The following is a 14,911-nucleotide window of genomic DNA, read 5'->3' on the forward strand; positions in this document are numbered from 1 at the left end:
AGAGGTTTACTGGGATGTTGCCAGGATTGGACTATATCAGCTATAAGCAGAGGTAGAACAGACTTGGGTGGCACAGTGGCTCAGTCATACCTCATAGTGCCAGAGGCCTGGGTTCAATTCCACCCTTGGGCAATTATCTGTGTGGAGTTTACACTTCCTCCCTGTGGCTGCATTGGTTCACTCTGGGGGCTCTGGTTTCCACCCACAGCCATGCTAAATTACCCACATTGCCCAGGGATGCGCAGAGGCTAGGTGGATTAGCGATGGGAAATACTAGGTTACAGAGATAGAGTTGACGGGGGGTGGGGGTGGGTCTGGGTGGGATGCTCTTTGAAGGGTTGGTGTGGACTCGATGGGCCAAATGGCCTGCTTCCATGCTTATTTTCGCGAGCATGTCAGAGACTGAGGGGCTACCTGAAAGAAGTATATATAATTATGAGAGTCATCGATTGGGTGGATAATGGGGGTCTTTTTCCCAGGGTAGAATTGTCAAATACTAGGGGCATAGGCTTTAGGCGAGAGGGAAAAGTTTAAAGGAGATATGCAAGGCACGTTTTTTACATAGAATTTAGTAAGGGGAGGTGGTAGAAGCAGACATGATAGTAACATTTAAGAGGCATTTAGACAAGCACATGGACAGTTGGGAATAAAGAGATACAGACCATGAGCAGAGACATGGGTTTAGCTTACAGTGGCAGACATGGCGGGCTGAAAGGCCTATCCCAGTGTTGAATTCTTCTCTGCTGCTAGAGCTGCATTCGTTCAGGCAAGTGGGGAGTATTCCACCACATGGCTAACTTATTGCTTCCAGGTAGTGAAAAGGCTTTGGGGAGTTAGGAAGGAGTTACTTGCTGCAGCATTCCTAGCTGCTGCCCTGCTTTTGTAGCCCTAATAATTATGTGGAGCAGGAAAGCTTGACGTTTCGGGTCGGGGCCCTTCTTCAGACCCGAAACGTCAAGCTTTCCTGCTCCTCTGATGCTGCTTGCCCTGCTGTGTTTATCCAGCTCTACACCTTGTTATCTCAGATTCTCCAGCATCGGCAGTTCCTACTATCTCTGTAACAATAATTATGTGGTTAGTTTCTGGTCAATGGCAACCCCCAGGACATCAATAGTCAAGGTGCTTCAGACATGGTAACTCCAATGAATGTCAAGGAACAATGGTGGAAATTGTCATTGCCTGACTGTTACTACATATCAGTCCAAACCTGGTTATGGTTCAGCTTTTGATTCATTTGACCATGTACTACTTCAGTACCTGAGGAATTGCAAATGATGCTAAATATTGTCACTCACCAATAAACATCTCCACTTTTGACCTGCTGATGGAGGGAAGGTCATTGGTGAAGCAGCTGAAGATGGTTGAGCCTTGGACGCTAGGCTGAGGGTCTCCTGCAGAGATGCCCTGGAGCTGAGATGACTGTCGTCTGACAACCACAGCCATCATCCCATGTGTCAGGGATGACTCCAACCAGTGAAGAGTTTTCCCTCTCATTCTCATTAAGTTCAGTTTTGCGGGAAGTCCTCGATGCCATATTTGGTCAAATATGACCTTATTGCCAAGAGTGGTCACTCTCATCTCACCTCTGGAATACAGCTATTTTGTCCATGTCTGATCTGATGTTCTAATGAGGTCAGGAGCTGAGAGGGCCTGGTGGAACTCAGTCTGGGCATCAATGAACAGGTTATTGCTAAGCAAGTGAACTGTTGATGACGCCTTCCATTGCTTACTCCACCCAAGGCAACAAAAACATAGGCTGGGGATCCTAGACGAGAGGGAGGGTAAGAATATTTATGAGAGAAATGAAGATGGCTGCGGCCATAAATAGGCATCCTGAATACAGCTGGCAAATTTAAAGAGGAGCCAGAATTTAATTAATAGTGAGGCTGGCAATTTCAGGAAAAAAAAATTAAAAGTCATATGTCGATTGCAGAAGAAAACTGAAAGGAAATTTAGTGGCAAGAAAATGGTTTATTTCAAACAAGAATCAGAAAAGTTTTGAACACAAAAGACACAGGGATGCCATTCTTTGAGGGGTAAAACATTTAAATACCCGAGAAGAAAGGAGAGAGTTTTGACACCAACATTTCTCCATTGAACTCTGACTCCTTGTGTTGTCTAAAAATCCTGGAACTTCACACAGAAAATCATTGGAAGGAAAATTGGAAAGTTGACTGAAGAAGTCAATATTTTACTGAGGTGAAAAGGTTTCAGGAGGGAATTGAACAGAAATTCAATTGAAATATTCAAAGGAGAAGCAAGATTTAGACCTTTATTAAGTGGGAAACACAGGAATCAATTCTTGAATAGTATTCAATTATTATGAAAAAAATTATTATTTAGGTAGAAGAAACAGTAGAAGCATTAAATTTTTAAACTAATGCTGAACTCGCAACAAAAGTTGAAACATTTTTTAAAAATATGCAATGCCAAGGCATAGAAAGCTATGGGCTAAGTGCTGGAAAAAGGAGCGCAAAATTTAGTGGCTGTTTTTGATCATACAGGCGCAGTAATCAGAAGGGATTTTTCCTTTGCTGTAGATCTCTACAACACAATATGACTTTTTCAAATAATTCGCTTAATCAACATGTTAAGAAGAAATAGAAAAAATGTATAGCCAGATTCATGATCAGACACAATCCTGACAGAGAACAATGATGGATATCATGGTGGAAACAATTTATGAGATGTGGAATTGCTTCAAAGTTAAACACCAAATTAGAAAAGTAGCAAGTTAATCTACTACTATATTCAGCTCATCCAATGGCTCACAATGTTATAAGTCACAAGAAAATAAAAGAAGATGCAGATACATTTTTTGACATTATTTCTTTTATTCATTCTCTTGTGGGACGTAGGTGTCCCTGGCTAGGCTAGCATTTATTGCCCATCCCTAATTGCCATGAAGGCAGTTATGAGTCATCTACATTGCTGTGAGTCTGGAGTCACATGTAGGCCAGACCAAGTAAGGATGGCAGCTTCCTTCCGTAAAGGGCATTCGTGAACCAGATGGGCTTTTCTGACAATCAGCAATGGATGCATGGTCATTATGAGACTCTGAATTCCAGGTAATTATTGAATTCAAATTCCACCACCTGCTGTGGCGGGATTCAAACCCTGGTCCCCAGAACATTACTTGAGTCTCTAGATAAACAGTTCAGTGACAATACCACTAGGCCATTGCCACCCCATCCTTTTGTAGCCACTACATTTATATGGCATGTCCAGCTGAGTTTCTAGTCAGTGGGAACCCTCAGGATGATTGTAGGATGCAGTGATGGTAACATCATTGAAATTCAAGGAGTGGTGGTTAGATTGTCTCTTATTAGAGCTTATAAAAGAGTTTCTTATTCCAATTACATTAACTTAAGAGCAAATAGAATGTTTAAACTGGCAAGATTTATCATTTCACATTCCAGGAGAGTTTAAGGAAAAAGCAACAGCAGCAAGAAACCAAAATTTGTGAGTTGCAACGTAACAGGTGCAGGAGTTCGGAGTTAAGTTCAGCTCAGATATATTATCAAAGTAAGATACTTTTTGTATCAGATTTCACTTCTTCCAGTGATTAGTTTTGAAGCAATGCAATTCTTTTAAAGTTTTATCACTTGTGACTGTACTAAATGAATGCATGTATTTTAACTAGCTCACTTTGTAAATACAGAGGATGGCTATCCACTTGCATCACACATGTGTTTTGTATGAGTTTTCTTGACATGTTATTCAATGTGGAATCCTTTGTATTAGTTTGATAATGTTTTGTTTAAAGTTATAAATACCATTGTATTCAGTTTATAAAAGTAAACTAGACCTTCTAAATATTAATGACCCAAGGAGAAATCAGCAGCTGGGCAGACGTAGGAATGTGTAGAGGTCAGCCTGGTAGAATCAATAGCTGCTAATGAAGACCATTAGTAGCTAACAATGGGTTGGTTGTGTTACTTCTGAAGAACAGTGACAAGACCCAAAATGTTAACCCTGCTTTCTAGCTACAGATGCTGCCAGACTTGCTGAGTTTCTCCAGCAATTTCTGTTTTTTCTTACAACAGACACATTAAAATAAATCACCCAGCAAGAGACTTCCAAAGTCTTTTATAAGTGTCTGACCTAATCACCAACACATACAGATATAATACACGTCAGACTTAATAGAGAATCACACTAAATAGGCAAAATCTGAGACAATGCACTCATCATGCTTTGTATCCAGGAAGAATGGGTATCAGGGTATAGTCATACAATAGAAGGTAGATGCCCCATCCAGCCAATAGGAATCTAATCATGCACTGCCTGGGCCAAAGGTTGAGGGATACTACAGTTGTAATATGGAAAGGTTTAATGAGGGTCAATGACTCAATGGCACAGTGCAGAGAAACAGGAAGGAAGCAGCAGAAGAGTTTTGGAAGGGACATTACCCCATCCAACCAAGAACTGGTTCTGATGAAAGATCACTGGATCTGAAAAGTTTACACTAACTTCTCCAACAATTTATGTTTTGCCTTGTTAATTGTTACTTATAGAGTCATAGAGTTGGACAGCACAGATGCAGACCCTCCGGTCCAACTTGCCCATGTTAACCGGATATCCTAAATTAATCTAATCCTGTTTGCCAGCATTTGGCTCATATCCCTCTAAACCCTTCCTATTAATGTATCCATCCAAATGTGTTGTTAATTAGATCTGACACTTTCATCATTTTGATTACTTAACAAAAAGCTTGTGAACCTTGTCCAAATATACTCACACAGAACATTGAACATAGAACATAGAAAAGTACAGCACAGTACAGGCGCTTCAGCCCACGATGTTGTGACATGGAATAATTCTAATCCAAAAATAAAATAACCTAACCTACATTCCCCTCAATTCACTGCTGTCCATGTGCATGTCCAGCAGTCGCTTAAATGTCACTAATGACTCTGCTTCCACGACTACCACTGGTAAACTATTCCATGTGCTCACAACTCTCTGGGTGAAGAACCTCCCTCTGATGTCTCCTCTATACCTTCCTCCTAACACCTTAAAACTATGACCCCTCGTGGCAGTCAATCGTGTCACATCTGGAGTGATTACATATTTAGTCAGATTGTGAGTTTTACAATTGTATTAAACTAGATTTCAGAATTTTGTATTCCAAGCTGGATAAGGCAGCCTGGAATTCCCCAAAAGGCGAAGGCACTGGGAAGTGAAAGTGGAGCGAGCCGGAGCCTGAGTCATGCTGAGTGAGCGTCACCCTGAGCAAGAAGCCATAAGGAGAGGAAAATTCTCCTGACAGCTGGGTAACAATCAACGTTTGTCTCAGTGTACACCCTGGGGAACAGACTGTAGAGCACATAGTCCTGTGCCACAGAGCAGCTTGGTAGGAACCTTGACAAAAACACCTGCATCTTTCACCAGACTTTCTTTACACAGGCACAATCCAGCAGGAGATGTGTGACAATTTCCACTCCCCATAGCCACTTTGAGGGCAGAGTACAGTGGTGCAGAGAATCTGGGCATACATTGAGAATCTCAAAGGATTGCCCTTCTCACCACCAGCCAAGCGAATACCTTCATTCAGTGAAAAACACACTTTGGTCTGCCTGAAACCTGTTTGTCTTCCAGGGCACAGCGTTGCAAACTGACACATTCCAAAGACTAGGATTATGCATTAAGGGACACACCAAAACGTAGGGCAGCTGGGTTGAAGCTACTTCTGCTGAAGTTAAATGGGGTTCCTTTCAGTTATTGGACCTTTCCAATGCCTCAAATATATGCACACATCATCTTGTACAAGTAAGACATGCCTTGGGTTTGTTTACTGGACACAGTCAAACTGTAATAGTTGTTTCTTCATATGCTACTTTACAGAACTGAACTGCTTTAGTGCCTGTAAGATGAATAAAGTATATTCTTGAAATAAAATACAAAAACCCAAGGGGATAAGGTAACCTCCTTCACAAGGTGACAGAGCTATAGGAACTCCACCAGAAATTGGAATTAACTGGCATTAATCGGTTTCATTAATTCAGGAGTTTAGTATTTGAATGTCTCATGGTGGAATTGGAGCATCAGCCATGAATGTTGTTTGTAAAAAGTTTGTTCCTCTAAGTTAAGCTTTTCTGTTAATGTTTATACAGTAAAGATCTATTGCAGTGGAATAAATAATCCCTGTTTTATAAACTGTGCAGAATATGTGCTGCTCATCCACATTAGAGCAAGCGCATTCCATTCCTTTTCTCTGCAATTGCCTGACAGACCCTGAAGTTCTACTGAGAATTCATCTGCTTCAAACGTTATCTCTCTTTTCACTCTCCACGCTCGCTTCCAGGCCTATAGAGCATTTCCAGCATTCAGTGGGACCCGGGTTCAATGCCACCCTCGGGTGACTGTCTGTGTGGAGTTTGCACATTCTCCCTGTGTCTGCGTAGGTTTCCTCTGGGTACTTATGCTAAATTGCCCATAGTGTTCAGGGATGTTTGGATTAGGTGGGTTATCGAGGGATGGGTATAGGTGCGGTGTCTGAGGTTCAGCCTGTTAGGCCGAAGAGCCTATTTCCACACGGTAGGGATTCTATGACTCATTTGCATGCAACCAAGATACAAACATGAGGAAAAACACCAGGGAAAGAACAATTGGCCCGCCTAACATCGGCTGGGCCATTGCATCTTAATGCGACCAGAAGTAAAGTCACTGAGGACAACAGAGCTGGTCTCTCATTAGAGAAAGAGATGACTGGTCGTGACTTTAAACCTGATGGTCACCACACTTCAGGCAAGGATGGAGGTTGAGAAGGAGAGTCCTTCATACTGACCGCCCACCAAAATCCACCCCAAACCATCCCCCACCGCAGGTGATCTTCCAAAATCACAGAATGAAAATTGCCATGAAACCATGATGGCTCTAGAATGGCCTTCTAATACGGAATCTCGTGCAGAGAAAATGATGACTAGAACCTAACTCGACAGCAATTTCTGTTCCAACCACCCCCAGCAGCAAAAAAAAACTGTTTAAATATGTTTCATTTGCTTTTATATTTGTCTTGCTGTCATTTATTACGAACATGACCTGGTGTCCACCTGACACTGAAAATAACTGGGGAGAGGGTCGATAAGTACAAGCACAGAGTCAGATTCAGATTGCAAATGATAAGAGATGCAAAGCTATTACGGGAAATGGAATAGCTGAGGCAATTAACAAGGATGCGTTTAGGGATATGTTTGTTAGATTTATGAGGAAGAGAGAAATAGCATAATTTGTTGAAAGGGTGAAATGAAGGAAAATGGAAGTTACTCAAATGGTATATGTTAACATTGCTGGGCCGAATGGCTTGTTTCTATATCTATAAACGTAGATTGACATAGTGATTTCTTTGTAACTGCAGTGACATTGAGACGGTTGTTAAAGGTTTTCAGGACAAACACTGCTCTAATTGAGAGGATTTAAAATGATGTTCCTCTGGAAGTAGTGGATGTGGTTATAGTTACAACATTTAGATAAGTAAGTAGAATCCCTACAGTGTGGAAACAGGCCCTTTGGCCCAACAATTCCACACTGACCCTCAGAGCATCCCACCCAGACCCATTCCTCTATAACCCAGCTAGCCTGCACATCTTTAGACTGTGGGAGGAAACTGGAGCATCTGGAGGAAACCCACGCAGACACAGGGAGAGTGTGTAAACTCCACACAGACAGTTGCCCGAGGTGGAAATTGAACCTGGGCCCCTGGCGCTGTGAGGCAGGAGTGCTAACCACTGAGCCACCGTGCTGCCCATTGGAAACGCTTGGATTGATATGGGCCAAACACGGGCAGATGGGGCTAGCTTAGTTTGGGATTATGGTCCATGTGGACTGGCTCAGCCAAACCATTTGTTTCCATGATGTATGAATCTATGACTCCAAATGAATTAATACTCAGGTAAGTCCTTGCTCGACCACTTTAAAAGATAAGTCACTGATACCATAGACCAGAACATTGTGCTTCTTAGTTTAAAACTAATGGTTATTCTCTTTGTAGTAGCACTGGACAATGGACTGCAATGAGTGTTCTCATATCTACTGGGTATCAAGAAAGTTGCAGTGGAGGTGGGGAGCTTAGAGACGCTCAAACTCATTTCACAAAGGTCAGAATTATTAGGCACACTGATTTCCAGTCAGATGACTGGACTTACAGAACATTGAATGGCCTGGAGAGACTGGATATTGTGAAGATGTTTCCATTGGGAGAGACTAGGGCCCAAGGGCACAGCTTAGAGTAAAGGGAAGATCTTTTAGGATGGAGATAAGGAGAAACTTCTTCAGCCAGGGAGTGGTGAATCTATGGAATTCACTGCCACCGAAGGCTGTGGAGGCCAGGTCATTGAGAACATTTAAGACGGAGATGGGTAGACTCTTGATTGTCAAGAGGGTCAAAGGTTATGGGGAGAAAGCGGGAGAATGGGGTTGAGAAACTTGTCAGCTATGATTGAATGATGGACTAGACTGGATGGGCAGAATAGCCTAATTTGTGCTCCAGTGTCTTATGGAATTCTGGTGACAGACAATAACAAGTTGCGCTGAAAAATCCCTTTAACCAGGCCAGACATCTTCATGGAAGCACGATCAAACATAATGTGACACTGAACCAGATGGTGAGATATTAGAAGGAATCCACGGTCAAAAGCAAAGACTTTAGGAAGCATTCTAGACGATGAAGCGGAGACGGTGAAGTTTAAAGAAAGGATTTCAGAACTAAAGGCCAAAGTGGCTGACCGCATAGCTGTCAGTGGTGCAACAAATGAAAATGGAGATTTTAAATGACAAATGGAAATAAAGCTTTATTGCAAATAATTATACAGCAGCAGTATAGGTGAGGGACCTCAAAATAGGCAATTAAAAGTTCAATTACTCTTATTAGTTCAGCCATCCTTAGTTTGCTGAAGTGTAAAATGCTGTCATATGTCTCACAGCTAGTGACAAGCGCATATTATCTTTTCTGTATATTTCATCTGACCTGGCTGTGGACTCAAATAAAAGCAAACAAAGCTGTGAAAAAAAATGCACCCAGAAAATGCTAGAGAAACTCAGCAGGCCTGGTAGCTTCAGTGGAGAGAGAAACTGTTAATGTTTCAGATAACACGGTGTGGATCTGGAGGAACACAGCAGGCCAGGCAGCATCAGAGGGGCAGGAAAGCTGAAATTTTCCAAAGAAGGGTTCTGACCTGAAAAGCCAGCTTTCCTCCTCCTCTGGAACTGCCTAGCCGGCTGTGTTCCTCCAGCTCCACACTGTGTTATCTCAGACTCCAGCATCAGCAGTTCTTACTATCTCTGAGTGAGTTAATGTTTCAGGCCTGTTCTTCAGAACTGAAGGTGAGCCATTAGGCCTGGCAGAACAAGTCTGAAGAAGAATCACTGAACTCAAATCATTATTTGTGCTTTCTCTCTACAGAGGCTATCAGACCTATTTGAGTTTCTCCAGCAGTTCCTGTCTTTGTTCCAGATTTCCAGCAACCACAGTTCTTTGTTTTGTTTTATACGACTGAAGAGTTATACTCGGCTCAAATTGTCAACTATGTTTCTTCCTCTACAGATGCTGCCAGATCTGCTGAGATTCTCCAGTGTTCTCTATGTTTGCTTCAGAGTTCCAGCATCTGCAACATTTTGTCTTTATTAAAACAGTAAAAAATTAGTTTAAGCATAAGCTGAAGCATTTAAAGCACTGTAAGTAAAGTTCTTGCAGATATATAAACTGGCTCACAATCTCTGCATATGTCTGCAGCATTAGATATGGTACTTGATTGATTGAGTTTTTTTATTGTTGCATGTACCAAAATACAGTGAAAAGCTTTGTTTACGAGCAGTACAGGCAGATCACAGCAAGAAAAAAGATATACAGATCAAAAAAGACTTAGAGGTTCACAGATTTCTTTGCAGGTTACATTATTTGAGGCTAGAGTCCATTCAACAGTCTGATAACGGCCAAAAACAAGCCGGTCCTGAACTTGCTTGTGCATGTGTTCAGGCGTCTGTATCTACCACCCAATGGAAGAGGTTGCAGGAGATCATTACCGGGGAGCAATGGGTCTTTGATGATATTGGCTGCCTTTCCGTGACAGTGAGCTCATAGAGGCCCTGGCTGGAAAGTTGGCTTCTGTGATGGTATGGGCTGTGCGCACCCACTTCTGTAGTTTATAGGAAGGTAAAAAAAATTCAAGGGTGTGTCTGTTAATAGTTCAAATTTTATTACAGCCTCTTTAATGGAACAGGAGTGTCAAAGCCATGAAGGCAGTTTCCCCTAATTCATTATGCTGTTAACAGCATTCAAGCAGGTGTCCAAGGTGCTATAACATCTTATCAGACACAAAGTGAATTAAACAAAGTGACACTATTATTCTAATTACAGGAGATTCCCACTTACAACACTGCTCAACAAATAGAAGAGGCTTACCACAGTATTGCATCACTGGCCTAGCAGTCTAGAGACCTCGGAAATAATTAGGTGTCAGTGTGTTTACAGCAGGTTAATTCACAACTTAAAAAGGTTTGGATTCGAACTCCACGGCAATCTGACACTTGCATTTCACTGCTTCACTTGAGGCTTGTACACTTCAAGTAAGGCTGCCGTGGAGAAAGGAGGAAGCATTGGACATAATAAAATGCACAAAGGTGAACCTGATCAGGAGCACCCTAGAACTAGGAAGCTATGGAAGTAATTGCTGGGCCCCTTGCTGAAGTATTTGCATCATCAATAACCATGGCTGAGATGCCAGAACACTGGAGGTTAGCTATTGTGGTACCACTATTTCAGAATGGTGGTAAAGAAAAGTCAGACAACTATAGACATCAGAGATGGGCAAATCCTGAGAGACAGGATTTCCCTGTATTTGGAATGGCAATGACTGATTAGGTATAGTCAACACAGCTTTGAGCATGGGAAATTGTGTCTCACTAACTTGGTTGAATATTTTGAAGAAGTAATGAAGAGGATTGATGAGGGCAGAGTGGGGGTTGTGATCTATATAGGTTCCAGTAAGATGTTCGACAAGGTTCCTCATGGTAGACCACGTAGCAAGGTTAGATCTCATAATTACTGGGAGAACTAGCCAACCTAGCTCAAAGTTAGAAGACAAAAAATGATGGTGATGTGTTTATTTTCAGACTGGAGGCCTGTGACTACTGGTGTGCCCACAAGGATTGATGCTGGGTCCACTGCTTTTCATCATTATGTAAATGATTTAGATGTGATCATTTGCAGATGACACCAAAATTGGAGGTGTAGTGGACAGCAAAGGGCGCGACCTTAGAGTACAACAGGACCTTGATCAGATGGGCCAATAGGTTGATGAGTGGCAAAGGGAGTTTAGATAAATGTGAGGTGCTGCATTTTGGAAAGGCTAATCAGGACAGGGGTGGGGAAACAAAGATATTCCAGGTCTTATTACATTTGCTATCAAGTTACACGTCAGTAAGCATGCCAGCTCTCATCATTAAAATCATTAATTATCTTAGCTGGGAAGATGAGCCTAGCCTATCTGATTTGCCTGGAATAACATAGTATGGAGCTGGAGGGACACAGCTGCCCAGGCAGCATCAGAGGAGCAGGAAAGTTGGCATGTTGGGTCAGGACCCTCATGTGAGGTAAATGCCGAGTGGATGATCCAACTTGGCCATCTCCTGTGTTGCGTTTACCTACTAATTACCAAGCACCTTTACTGGTGATCACGGTGATCAAAAACTGGCTAGACCAGCCAAAAATGCGCAGGCCTCTTTAGACTTTTGCAGCCTCTATCTAATAGAGTGTTTATGTAGAAATGTAAAACATTTGAGGCATGGAATGAGGCCATTTGGTCCATTCCTGCTGACAAAGCACCATTAATCATCTTGCAGATTACTTTCATCTTACAGGTTTTGGGCTGTGACCTGGTAGGTTCCTCAAACACGTAAACACATGTTTCTTCATCTAACAGTCTATCAAATAGTGAGCTCTAGCCGCTCACCACCCTCTGGACGAAATAATTCCCCTTTATTCCTTCCCTCAATCATTTTAAACTTCTGTTCCTCGGCTATTAGGGGGAAAAGTGATTTTCTTCTCCTCTCTGTCTAGGTACCTTATGCAGCCGAATTTAATATTTCATCAGCCTCCCCTGTTCAAAGAAAATAATGCGGATATTGGAAATCTGAAATAAATACAGAGATCGCCGGAGAAACTCAGCAGGTCTTGCAACATCTGTGGAATGAGAAACATGTTAGTGTTTTGAGTCACACATTCTGAAGAAGCATCATTCCAGACTTGAAACAGTTAATAAAAATCAATAAAACTGCAGATGCTGCAAATCTGAAATTGCTAGAAAAGCTCAGCAGGTCTGGCAGCATCGGTGGAGAGAAATCAGAGTTAGTGTTTCAGGCCTAGTGACCTTTCCTCAGAACCCTGTTGAGCTTTTCCAGCAATCTCTGCTTTTGTTTCTGATTTGCAGCATCCGTGGTTATTTTGGTTTTTATTTAATGTTTCAAGTCTGGAATGACGCTTCTTCAGAACATACTTGTAAATTTCCTCTGGGTCCTCTCTGTTTGAAATCTACATCCTTCCTGTGATGATCTAGACTGTGGATTCATCCTAGCTCTACCTTCTCTACTTCCATATCTTGCTGATGGCAGAGAAGAAGGTTAGTAGTGATGGGAAACCCAGTGATGATGTTTCCCCATCTCCCTGTTGTGGACCGTGTTCAGCCCCACCAACCCTCCAGCATGCCTTACTCCAAAGGCAACTACCCTAGCATTGTCATCAGTCCCAAAAACAAATAAAACTATCGAACAGAAGTGCTTGCATGTCAAACAGCATAAGTAGCAAGTGATAGAGTGAAATGATCCCAGAATCTATGGATCAGAGTTAAGCTCTGCAGTCCTGCCACATCCATTCGTGAATAATGCGGGATAATTAAACAACTCACTGGAGGAGGAGGCTCCACAAATATCGCCATCCTCAATGATGGCAGGGCATGGCACATCAGTGCAAAAGATAAAGCTGAAATGCCGAGTGGATGATCCAACTTGGCCATCTCCAGTGGTTTCCAGGATCAGAGGCTCCAGTCTTCAGCTAAATTGATTCATTCTACATGATATCAAGAAATTATTAGATGCATGAGGTACTGCAAAAGCTATGGGCCCTTACAACATTCTGACATTAGTACTGAAGACTTGTGCTCCAAAACTTGCTGCTCTCATAGTCAAGCTGCTCCAGTACAGTTACAACACTGGTATCTACCCAACAATATAGAAAATTACCCAGGTATATCCTGTACAGAAAAAACAGGGCAAATCCAGTTGAGCCAATGACCACCTAACGGTCTTTTCTCGATCATCAGTGAAGTGATTGAAAGTGTCGTCAACAGCGCTATCAAGCAGCACCTGCTCAGAAATAACCCACTCAGTGATGCCCAGTTTGAGTTCCATCAGGGCCACTCAGCTCCTGATCTCATTACAGCCTTGGTTCAATCATGGACAAAAGGTTTGAACTCCTGAGTGTGGAGTGTGGTATCAAGGAGCCCAAGCAAAATTGGATTCAACAGGTTTCGGGGGGCAAACTCACCACCTTCAGGGTAGCATCCTCAATTATCCCCATCTTCGATGATGGATACTGAAGCAGTATGTGTTCAAATGCAACAAGATCTGAACAATATCCTGGCTTGGCTAAAAAGTGCCAACACATAAACTTCAGGCAATGACCATTTTAAACAAGAGACAATCTAACCACCACCCCTTGATATTCAGCGGTGACTCATCAGTGAGGAATAACTGTGGTGAATAACTTACTTCCTGCCTCCCCAAAGCCTGCCCACCATCTACAAGGCGCAAGTCAGGAGTGTGATGGAAAACGCCCCACTTGCTTGGATAAGAGCAGCTCCAACAACACTCAAGAAGCGGGACATCATCCAGAATAAAGCGGGCCACTTTATTTGCTTCACATCCACAAGCATCTACTCCCTCCACCACCAATGTTCAGTAGCAGCAGTGTATATTATCTACAGGAAACACAGCAGAAATTCAGCAAAGGCCCTTAGACTGCACCAAGCCACAGCCACTTTCATCTAGAAGGACAAGGGCAGCAGATACATGGGCACACTAGCCTCTGCAAATTCCCCTCCAAAACACTCACACCCTGATTTGGGAATATATTGCCTTTTCTTCACTGTCAACTGATCAAAATCCTGGATCTTAGCTAAAGAAGATTGTAGGAAGGCTAAACAAAACTTTTTACCACACGTAGGTAGATGTGACAATAATAAATCGAATCAAATCTAATCAATGCGGGTGGTAGACAGATATCAGTGAGGGGTCTGCACACTCATCATTTGGAGATGCCCATCTAAGTTGCTCAAGGGAATGGGCCAAGGTCAATTCTGAGGCGTACCTACTAAAAGAGAAGGTTATCAGGGACCACTGCTATGAGATGGAAGCTGGCAGACATATTTTGTAGTTATTGGGGGCAGCATGCTGGGATGCTGAGGGCATTATACTTGTAAAAGAGAGCAATTTAATATATAAGGAGGGGAGATGACAGAGCCTTAAAGAAAAAGGGGAGAAGAGAGAAGCACAATAATGCCCATGGATGCCATGGTATGTTGATCCCAGATACCTCGTTCTCGGAGGCAAAGTGGGGAGATGGAAGTTTAGATAGATTTGATTGTGTGGAAATGTTGGAAGGTTCAAAGCCTATGAGGAGGGCTACCAAGGAGAGAGTGTACATGTTTGGGAGTTCACCATGAGTAAGAAGCTGAGCCTGAAACTCACAGTGTTAGAAGCAACTGCTGTGCCATTCTATCATTCTGCAAGGAATGTTATGAGTGTAGCCTCAAACACCACTTTTTTTCTCTTTCAGGTTCATTCTGGAGAACTCAAAGCAGTTCTACCAATAGGACATACCCAATGATCTTTACGAATGCAAAGTGCACTACGAAAA

This window comes from Stegostoma tigrinum, chromosome 7 (assembly GCF_030684315.1).
Source record: "Stegostoma tigrinum isolate sSteTig4 chromosome 7, sSteTig4.hap1, whole genome shotgun sequence".
NCBI lineage: Eukaryota > Metazoa > Chordata > Chondrichthyes > Orectolobiformes > Stegostomatidae > Stegostoma > Stegostoma tigrinum.